The sequence below is a fragment of the Limulus polyphemus genome, unplaced genomic scaffold, assembly GCF_000517525.1.
Source record: "Limulus polyphemus unplaced genomic scaffold, Limulus_polyphemus-2.1.2 Scaffold5782, whole genome shotgun sequence".
Taxonomy (NCBI): domain Eukaryota; kingdom Metazoa; phylum Arthropoda; class Merostomata; order Xiphosura; family Limulidae; genus Limulus; species Limulus polyphemus.
Window position 1 is genome coordinate 15,333 of NW_013671392.1, and position 7,643 is coordinate 22,975.

Below are 7,643 nucleotides of genomic sequence, written 5' to 3' on the forward strand. Positions count from 1 at the left end.
TAGTGATATATCATAAACCAAAGTACACACTCTGTAGTGATATATCATAAACCAAAGTACACACTCTGCAGTCATATATCAGCATCGTCAATCAAATATTGAAGTTCAAAGTTTTTAATAAAACTGACGACTTTAAAATAGTAAGTTTTGGATTTGCAGAGACAAACATTCCAAACAAGTTATGTTACATTGTTTACTGCTCACAGGTGATTATATACAGTACAGTTTGTTCGACATGAAAAAGCTTCTTGGACAGGGCTGATAAACTCACTCTCGCATTTTCCACGAACGAGATGGTCGCCGGTGGGTTAGCTGTAAATTTACGGACTTACAGTGCTATAATTCAGGGTCCGATTTCCGGCGGTGGGCATAGCACACACAGACAATTGCGTTAAAACAACAACATAAGAGGCTGTTTATATCGTTTTGGGTCGAGCGTGGTTCGTGCCCCATTACCATTAGGGGGGGGGGAAGTTGCTCCTCACGATGGGTCCGTAGGTGCGTCTATTAGAGTGGCGATCAAATCCCTCAATGCGATCATAGTATGCCACAAGTTGACGGTAGGTGGTGATGACTAGCTGCCTTCCCTCTAATCTCTCACTGCTAAATTAGGGAGGGCTAGCGCAACTAGCCCTCGAGTAGCTTTGCACGAAATTCAACAAAGAACCTATCGTACTTTTAAACACAAAACTCATTCGATTTTGTGGTCAGCTCAATAATATTTTTGCAACTAATTATGGATCAGTAAGTTTACAAAATATCCAAAATTCTTACTTTATTACGTCCTTAAAAAATTATTTAATGTAATAGTGAACCGCCATTAGGGTTAACAGTTCTGTGTATGATATGTAATAGTGAACCGCCATTAGGGTTAACAGTTCTGTGCATGATATGTAATAGTGAACCGCCATTAGGGTTAACAGTTCTGTGCATGATATGTAATAGTGAACCGCCATTAGGGTTAACAGTTCTGTGCATGATATGTAATAGTGAACCGCCATTAGGGTTAACAGTTCTGTGTATGATATGTAATAGTGAACCGCCATTAGGGTTAACAGTTCTGTGCATGATATGTAATAGTGAACTGCCATTAGGGTTAACAGTTCTGTGCATGATATAACATTTCGTCATTAGTTAAGTTACGGAAGTCATTTTCTGATGACTTTATTTGCCATTTTTGTGACTTATTATATCATTCAACCTTCTCCAGACTTATCGCGTTTACTTTTCGACTTTTATACGGTGTTTAACATTATTTATTATTTCCTGTTATCCGTTCCGGGTGTTTTGTTAAGTGTAATAGTTAGATAGTTTGTAGCTTAAGCACAAAGTTACACAATGAGCTATCTGTGCTCTGCCCAGTAGGGGTATCGAAACCCGGTTTCTAGTGTTGTAGGACTGCAGACATGCCGCTGTGCTACTGAGGAGGGGGAAAGAAAAGTTAGTTAAAGTTTGAGAAGTTATGTCAGGAACACCTAATAATATATTTAACATTTTGCTAAGACATCCAAGATAAGATAACAGTGTAACTTGAGACGGGCATGTCATCCAAGATAAGATAACAGTGTAACTTGAGACGAGCGTGACATCCAAGATAAGATAACAGTGTAACTTGAGACGAGCGTGTCATCCAAGATAAGTAATTACGACACGTGTTACTGTTTTAGTGTAAAGTCGAGTAGTAATAGGACAGCACCAATAGTGTAGCAAACAAAAAAAATTACTGTTTTCGATAATTTACAAAACAATAAATAGTAAATTAAATGAAAACATGAATCGTGCAATAAATATGATACTGGTACTCTAAATAGAATATAACCATGTTAAATGTCAGAAAACAAAAAAACGCTCGTCTCAAGTTACACTGTTATCTTATCTTGGATGTCACGCTCGTCTCAAGTTACACTGTTATCTTATCTTGGATGTCACGCTCGTCTCAAGTTACACTGTTATCTTATCTTGGATGACACGCTCGTCTCAAGTTACACTGTTATCTTATCTTGGATGTCACGCTCGTCTCAAGTTACACTGTTATCTTATCTTGGATGACATGCTCGTCTCAAGTTACACTGTTATCTTATCTTGAATGTCACGCTCGTCTCAAGTTACACTGTTATCTTATCTTGGATGTCACGCTCGTCTCAAGTTACACTGTTATAATATTTTCGTGGGTTATCATTAGTCACGAGATGAAGGCCCGGCACAGCCAGGTGGTTAGGGTTCTTGACTCGCAACCTGAAACTCTCTGGTTTGAATCCCCACCAAACATGCTCGCCCTTTCAGCCGTGTGACCGTTATAATGTGACGGTCAATCCCACTATCCGTTGGTAAAAGAGTAGCCCAAGAGTTGGCGGTGGGTGGTGATGACTAGCTGTCTTCCCTCTAGTCTTTCACTGCTAAAGTAGGAACGGCTAGCGCAGATAGCCCTCGTGTAGCTTTGCGCGAAATTCAAAAAACAAACAAACAGAAGATGATTTAGGGAAGATTGCGTAAAGGTTTGTTTTATACTCTGTCATATTGATTCTAAGAACTTATGAGTGAAAATAAAGAATATGTAATAATATATCTCCCATATCTAATGCCGACGAGTACTTTCGGCAAATCCTTATTATGTTCAACGAACATTTAATTTACGACACTTCTTGAAGCCAACGGTTAGTTTTTTTGTTCCATAGATAAGGCATGAATTATTATTAATATTTCTTTAATATTACTTTCATTAATTGTTTTATCTAGTTTTATTATTTAAAATTTGTATTACTATAGAAATTACTTTGTGCGGTAAGCTTTTTGTATGGATTTAGGACGAACCCAAATCTCCTTAGCTCGACGAATCTCCTGAGATATTATTGGGTTTACGGCCGAAAATGTCGTTAACAGCGAGGGTAGGTCTCTGATGAGACACATTCTGATATTTATTAGCAATAACGTAAGGAACGTATATTTAATTAGTTACACTCATTACCAAATTAATTTTTAGTTTTATTATAAACAGGTAGCTTGTTCTGATGTCTACACAACAGGTGTTATCTTTAAGAAAGTAGGTAACATGTCATATATATATTTTCAGAATAATTTCTATTGTTGATTAATTATAGTTCATCGTTCTTCCTAATTTTTTTGATTGCCAAATTTATATATCTTGTTTATTCTTGGAACTACATGTTCTTTTATGAGCTGTTGCGCCAACTTTCTAATCTAGATTTTTGTAGATATTTGAAAAATTACCAGTACTGGGCTTATGGTATTCTGTTATATGTTGTTGCTCTAAACGACGCGTGGTTGACCCCATATATTCTTGTTTATATAACTTGTTCCATAAACATATTGTTATGACATGTTCTATTGTTGGGCGGGCTCTCTTGGATTATTTGGTGAAAATAATGCAAAAACCCAGTTCACTTAACGATAACGAATTAATATACTTTTTACAGTAGCGTCCTACATAGACTAAGTTCACTAGCAGGCCTAACTTCACCAACAACATTTCAACACAAACGTGCGCTTAACTCGCAAATAAAGCTCATGCCACTCACGTGCAAAATTTCTTCACTAATCGATCAATAACAAACATACTGAACGACTCACTAACTTTCTGGTCAGTGAATAACTAACTAACTCGAGTGAATAACTCATGAATAGAGTAATTAGATCACAGACCAACTCGCACTGTCTGACTCACTCTTTAATTGAGTTTGAACCGATTAATTAATTCTAACTCACTCAATGTGACGTTCTTATATTGTACTCTGTGTGAAAAGATGACAAGTTATGAAAAGAGTCCAGCCTCATAAAGTGCAGATATCAGACAAACAAACCAAATTAGAAAAAACAGTTGAGGCAATCTAGTAATCTACTGTTTCTTTTATTATAATATTGATAATACTGATAATAATATTAATAGAGGGGTACAAATTCCATGAACAAGTAAGAACTCGGGGACTACAACAGGCAAATCACAGAATGGGATCAGAGTCTCACTCCTGGTTAAAATCCTATTCCTGTTAAGAGTTCCACACCTGGTTAGAGCCCCACACCTGTTTAGAGTTCCACTTCTGGTTAGAGTCCCACACCTGTTTAGAGTTCCACTTCTGGTTAGAGTCCCACACTCTAACCAGGTGTGGAACTCTTAACAGGTCCCACACCTGTTAAGAGTTCCACACCTGGTTAGAGCCCCACTATATTGTCACGTGTCAACAGTACATAGTTATGTGACAACACTATATTGTCACGTGTCAACAGTGCATAGTTATGTGACAACACTATATTGTCACGTGTCAACAGTACATAGTTATGTGACAACACTATATTGTCACGTGTCAACAGTGCATAGTTATGTAATAACACTATATTGTCACGTGTCAACAGTGCATAGTTATGCGACAACACTATATTGTCACGTGTCAACAGTACATAGTTATGTGACAACACTATACATATGTAATTATGTGAACAGTTTTATAAGGACAGTGTGATAAATATCTTATTTTATAGAGATTATCAGTAACCATCATTATTATTTAAAAATGAATTGTTAAAAACTGGTTTTATGTAACTTTGGTGAAAACATTTTTATTTATTTGTACATTCGACTTCCCGCGTGTTACTCCTCCCCCCCAAAAAAAACAACAACAACAACAACCAAAATAATACAAACATATTCTTTACGTCATAGCGATTCCAAATGACGTAAGCATCTTCTTTAATTTCCTTTGCGAAGCGAAACTGGATGTGAAACAATTAAAGAGATGCGGAATGTTTTCCTGCAGAATAAATAAATAAATAAACATCACAGACACGGCTACAACTTGCATATAACTCTCTCTCTCTCTTGCCCTACCCGATACACGTCGTACTGTTATACCATTGGAAGTATAGGTACAGCGTCCCGCTAACCCCGTCATTGGGTTGTTTACATTGCCATCAAACAAACCGCCGAACTCTGACCCGAAACTACAAGGAAAAAGCTCTCTAACTAACTAGAAATTCTCAGTAAAGGGGCCGTTTCAAAGTTACATAAAATAAACAAAGCTGTGAAAGAAACGTGACAAATAAGGACGTATATTTTCAAATCAACCTAGTATATTTCGAACGTAGGAGTCTCTTAATTCGTATACCCACTAAGAAGGCGAGAAATACTTGAGATATATTGTGAGTAAATCTTCCGGTGAAATAGTGGTACATCCTGGAAACGTCTAACAAAGTTCCTGCTTGTCAGGAATGAAATGGGCTTTGGATTTACAAAACAAAATGTTCCAATCTAGGAGCGGTTGGAGTCTGACCCATCCTCCTCCCATCCCGTCCTTATCACCCTGTTTGAAAAAGTGACCTTTGCCTTGGGCAAAGACGAGAACATCGCCGCATGCGAGGATATTTTTTAGAAGAGCCTAATGTTTAAATTCATATGTTCGGTGAACTGTCTAGACGGGAACCCATAGATATCGTAACCACATGGGTGCTTTTAGTGTAAGTCACGTGGTTTTATTACTTTTCCAAGTGTTTGAGAGACCTGGACCTTAGCAACTGATACAAGAAAGTTGTATATATCCCATCATGGTAAGAATGTATGCTGTTACTAGTGTTTATCGACAAACAACTCGTTAGTTTACTTATAATCTTTGTTCGGTTTTATGTACAAGTTGAGCAAAATTGTTTTTCACAAAACTGGGCCAGGGAAGAATCCACCTGTTTTATGTTTCTCTGCCATACGACCGGTTACTTCATTACTGTAGAGACTAAATGTAAGATCCACTAAAGTTCCATCTGGTAGTGAGAAACTCTTGAACAAATAAAATCTTCTAGAAACTGATGACCTAGTCTTTTTAATCATAGTTATGTTGTGTTAGGTACCTGATGATGACAAAACCTTGTCGAAACGTTGTACATTTGCTGTTATGTTAAACTTATATTAAAGTTTTTCTTCATTACCCATTCAAGCCGACCATTCTTAGTCTCAAAGTGGGTTCCTCGTCATCGAAAATAGTTATGTTTCGTTACTCCTGTCTCCACAGGTATATCAATGATTAAGAAAGATATACCAGTGGAGACAGGAGTAACAAAACATAACTATGATTAAGAAAATTTATAAGAAAAGATATACCTGTGGAGACAGGAGTAACAAAACATAACTATGATTAAGAAAAGATATACCAGTGGAAACAGGAGTAACAAAACATAACCGACAGGAGTAACAAAACATAACTAAAAAGATATACCAGTGGAGTTAATCATAGTTATGTTTCGTTACTCCTGTCTCCACTGGTATATCTTTTCTTAATCATGGTTATGTTTTGTTACTCCTGTCTCCACTGGTATATTTTTCTTAACCATTGCGTGCTTTCAGTGCTCCAATCCGCACGAGTATACTATTTCTTAATTATAGTATACTATGATAACTGAAGTATGTACGAGTTAGTTATTGTTAATAGTCGGTACAGTCCTCACTAATTACGTTGGTTACGCCGGACAACCTTAACACTTTAAATCCCGGCTTTCTACACATGGGTGTTACAACACCTATTGAAAAGTCGTTTCAATCCTCGTGTTTTTTGTTTTTTTTCACACTTGCGTACGTGTGTGTGCGTGAGTCATTTTTTTTTTCACGATTCAATAGATGAGTTAGGTTATTAACAGCGGAGGTCCTTTGTTGCTACCTCTAAAGCAAGGTCTAACAAGTAAGAAAACTGGCCGATGCTCTGGTCAATAAATGAAGCTCGTGCAGTTAGAAGAAAGAAGAAGAAGAAAAAAGAAGAGGAATGAATGTCGTTAAGACTGAAAACATTTAAGTCTCGAGCGTTCATCTTTTCCCCGAGGGCAATAATATTTTTGGAGACATTTCCACAAGAGAATAACTAAATAAGATATGCTAACAACTCTGATGCCATTGACATAATTATTCAAATTCATTATCAAAAATGATATCCTCGAATAAATATTTCAATCAACCTACTGGCATTCGCTCTTCTTAAAAAATAACTGAAGATGTACGTACTGAACAACTACATGTATAGGAACCCATTTCGAGGGGTCAGAGTTACGCGTAATCAACCTGATATAAGGAGTGTTTTTACAACACGCCGATCATTATTTATTTATTGAAATATCTCAACGATGGATATCAACGACTGTTCTTCTGTTGTTACAAACGCTCTTTAAATTGACAGAGAAAAATCGCATCAGTTACACATTCATCTTAGTCCTGGCTAAGGTTCACATTCATCTTAGTCCTAGCTAAGGTTCGCATTCATCAAAGTCCTAGCTAATGTTCACATTAATCTTAGTCCTAGCTAAGGTTAACATTCATCTTAGTCCTAGCTAAGGTTCACATTCATCAAAGTCCTAGCTAAGGATCACATTCATCTTAGTCCTAGCTAAGGTTCACATTCATTTTAGTCCTAGCTAAGGTTCACATTCATCTTAGTCCTAGCTAAAGTTCACATTCATCAAAGTCCTAGCTAAGGTTCGCATTCATCTTAGTCCTAGCTAAGGTTCACATTCATCTTAGTCCTAGCTAAGGTTCACATTCATCAAAGTCCTAGCTAAGGTTCACATTCATCAAAGTCCTAGCTAAGGATCACATTCATCTTAGTCCTAGCTAAGGTTCACATTCATCTTAGTCCAAGCTAAGGTTCACATTCATCTTA